Consider the following 4,181-nt stretch of genomic DNA (forward strand, 5'->3'; position numbering starts at 1 on the left):
TCTTACTTGAAAACAAGAGAGAGAAAAGAGATGTCCTTTCTCTGCTTTCCAACTGGAGCGATCCAACTCCGCGTTCAAAAGAGGAGAGAGGCGGAGGGGCGGGGACAAGGAACCCGCCCCCACCTCCGTCGCCTGCTCTCCCTCTCTGGCTCTGTCTCCTGTGCTTTGGCAGGTTAACGAGAGAATAAAAAACTCTCCCTATAAAGTGTCCATCTCGAGGGGTAAGTGGAGTCGGGGGTGGGGCTGGGAGGCCGCTCTGAGCCGAAAAGGGGAACCTCAGAGTAGGCCTAAGTCAGAAGAGGCAAGGAAATGGGGATTTCAGGGTATTTCTGGGAGCCCCTTGCTTTGGGTGCTGGGCACTAGCATCTCAATTCATCCTAGATGCCCCTCCCATCCCGGATGAGCTGTAATAAATTGCTCCGGACCCAGGAAAGTGCCTGGGAGGCCCCTTCCCCAGGGACCCTAGCTACCTCCCAGAGGGCTCCCCACTTCAGGGTGGGAGTGGAAGAAGAGGGAGTATGAAGCTCCAAAGAAGTAGATGAGATCTGGAGCCTGGGACACTATGTTCCCAGAGGCCCAGGAAACGCTCTGGCACTGGGACCTGAGTGAACAGAAAACCCAGGACCTCTATCTGCTTCCTCCAAGCTTTACATTTCCTTAGAAGGAAAAGGGGATGGGAGAGGGAGCCCCAAACACTGGAGAAATTGCTTGAGACCCCTCTGTCTGGGGTCTATTATGCAGTGCAATTCAGAAGACTCAAACTGCTTTGTTTCACAAATCTGTCTTCAGAGGTTTTCTGCTTCTTTCACTACCCCTCCCAAATCAAATCCTCTGAGTTCACATTTTTTTAGAACCTCCAGTTTTTCTGGAGAAGATAGGAACTATTCTATTCTACATAGGGGTCATGGAAGTTATATAGAACAGACCACCCTGAGCTCTAGGTAGGCTTAGCTAGAGCTGAGCCTGAACCTGAACCTGAACCTGAACCTGAACTTAAGCTATCTCTTTGGAAAGGGCCCATGCAAACCGGAGTTGCAGGACTGTAGTGGAGATTATGGATTACTCTCAACAAACATTGCTAATAATTGAAGACACCAAGCATGAAATCCCCACTAGACTTTATTGTATTTGAAAACGACATGAGAGAAAAGGGAGATGTCTCTTTGGTAATTCCAGGAGCTTCTGCTGTATTATCTTTGCCATAGACATCTTTGCCGCAAGCATTTTTTTTGCAAACATTTTCACCGCATTACTAACTGTTCATTAGGCAATTTTGCCAGAAAAAACGATAAAATCAAGAAGACCAAAAAGGGACATGTAAAAGACATGAGATTCAAAAGACTTTACTGTGAAATACAAAATATTTTAATAAATTTAAAATGGGCATCGATTCGTGGCCATGCCGCATGAATAACTGAGTTTGTTTTGTGCATTGTACCTCTGTGCCCTCAGGCTCTCTTTCTCCTCTCAATGTATAGGCATACCTCGGAGATATTCTGGGTTCAGTTCCAGACCACTACAATAAAGCGAATATCACAATAAAGTGAATCACACAAATTTTTTGGTTTCCCAGTGCATATAAAAGTTGTGTTTACATTATAGTTATGTTTACACTGTCGTCTAGTATGTCTAAAAACTGTACATACCTTAATTTTACAATTATTTATTGCTAAAAAATACTAACCATCATCTGAACCTCTTGTGAGTTGTAATCTTTTTGCTGCTGGAAAGTCTTATCTTTAATTTGTTAAAAATGCAGTATCTGTGAAGTGCAAAAACAGGAGATATGCCTGTAGTGTGTTTCAAAATACTCTCGCCATTCAATTGTCCGTGGGAAATGTCAACAGGTATGAATAAAGACACCAATTGAAAAGAAAAGAAAGGAAAAGAAAAGAAACCAGCTCTTGGGGCAAACCATCACCCTCTGAAAGAAATGCTAACTATTTTAAGACAACCATCACATCTACTCATCACTGTATAGACCCTTATGAGGGCTAGCTAAGATTTCTATATAATATAAAAACGAAAGGAACTGTGAGAACTTCATCAATGGAGAAATGAAACCAAACCAAAAACTAGCTTAAATACATGAAGTCTGCGAAGGCAGTTAATTGATTTGTCAATGGAGAAGTGAAACCAAACAACAAAAAATCAAACTGTCAAACAATTGTTTTTTCTTTTTTATGGCAAAATTGCCTTATGGCCAATTAGTTCTGTAGTGAAAATGTTTATGGCAAAAATTCTTGTGGCAAAGGTGTCTAAGGCAAAGATGCTTATGATGAGAATAACTGACATGCTCTTCAATGCTTCCCAGTTTCTTATCAGAGCTTCTTGCTTGTCTAATTATGAAAGGCAGAAATACCATGATTTTTTTTCCTAAAGATTTAAATATTTTCACTGGCTTTTATTTGGTAGATGACAGTACAAGTATGACTAAATCCTTAAATTAAAAAAGTAAATAATCAGTCATACACTATGACCCAGCAATTTCACTCTTGTGCAAATAACCAACAGAAATAAATGTTTATGTCCATCAAAGGGCATGTACTAGAGTGTCGAAAGCACTTTATTCATTACAGCTCAAAAATAGGAACAAACAAACTGTCTATCAACAGTAAATGAGTAAAAAAATCACACTATATTTAAAAAATAAAGTACTGCACAGCAATTTAAAAAAACTACTGCTACGCACAACATGAATGAATCACACAGATATGTGGGTGAAAGGAGCTAGACACAGAAAAGTAACTTTTGCATGATTCTATTTCTGTGCAGTTCAAGAATATGCAAAATTAATCTATGGTAATAGAGGTCAGAAGAGATTACGCTGGCAGCAGATGGGGGACTCCTGAATGGGAGATGACATAAAGAAGCCTTCTGGAGAGTGTTCTTGATATCAATCTGCAGGCTAGTTATGCAGGTGTGTTCATGTTGAAAATTCAAGCTGTACATTTGCTATTTCTGCCCTTTACTGTACATCAGTTTTATCTCTATTTTATAGAAGGAAAAAATACAAAAATTTAAAGATTCATAGCAATATTGCCTGCCATTGTGCTTTTTAGATATGTGGTGTTCTTATCCATGTACATGGAAATGAGCAGCTAAATGCATGTAGCACTTTATTATTGTGGAATTCCGAAATGTCAAACTCAGACCTTACCCTGGAGAATCTCACCAGCTGTTCTGGAGACCCCTAAGTGAACAGATACATTTCAATTTAAATAAATACTGAGTATTCTTGTTTTGTTTAACTCTACAATTTATTAAGCATCTACTAGATCCCAGAGAACAGTTCTGACTGTCATGGTTATTGACATATGAGCATGTGTTCCCATTTCCTGCATATGTATATGTATGGACATCTGTCTACGACCTATCGTAGACCTCGGCTGGAGTCAGATAAAGTAGGATTAAATCTCCTTATCTGTAAAAACTATCTGTCTCCTTATAGGGATAATAATTCCTACCTCACAGGAATGCTGTGAAGATTCAGAGATTTTGCATAATGAAAGCATTTTATAAACTGAATAAATATGAGTTCTATTTGTGTTTCTGTATGTGTATCTATTTCTAATGAATTACAAGCCATCTGCTTTTATTTAAAAAGAAAAGAGCAGTTGCTCTAAAGAGTACTGGTCACTTCTCACTTGCCTCTCCCAGTCCTGAGTTTCCCAGATAGTGAAACTGAGGCTCAGATCCCCCCAAATCTGAGTTCAAGGCTGAAGTCCCAGGACAATCCAGGTATCCTGACCTCCCAGCCTGCCTGGGCTGAGCCAGCGGTTCTCGGAGCCTCAAAGACTCCTTTGTGTCCTGCTGGGAGCCTCCAGGAAGACCCGCTGGCCCCCTGAGCCTCCCCCCATCCCCAGGCCCCTTTACTAACCCAGCCAAATGCGCGCAAAGCCTCAGCTGCTCCTTTACATATCCGCCAGACACCTCCAGGAAGGTCAAGGCCAAGTTGAAAGTTAAGAGTCTGTTTACCTCCGGGAGCCCATTCAACGCGGCCCCACAGACTGCCTGTGACCTTTACAGCCGGGCCTTTGAGCACGGCCGCCGCGCCCCCAGGGGTTCTGGCCACGGGGACTTGGCGCCGCAGTGTCAGCTCCCGCCTCCGCCCAGGCTCTACCGCCCGCCAACCAGGGGGAGGTGGGCGAGAGGCACCCACCCGCCCCACCTGTGGCATT

Source organism: Pteropus alecto, unplaced genomic scaffold (genome assembly GCF_000325575.1).
Source record: "Pteropus alecto unplaced genomic scaffold, ASM32557v1 scaffold98, whole genome shotgun sequence".
NCBI classification, from domain to species: Eukaryota; Metazoa; Chordata; class Mammalia; order Chiroptera; family Pteropodidae; genus Pteropus; species Pteropus alecto.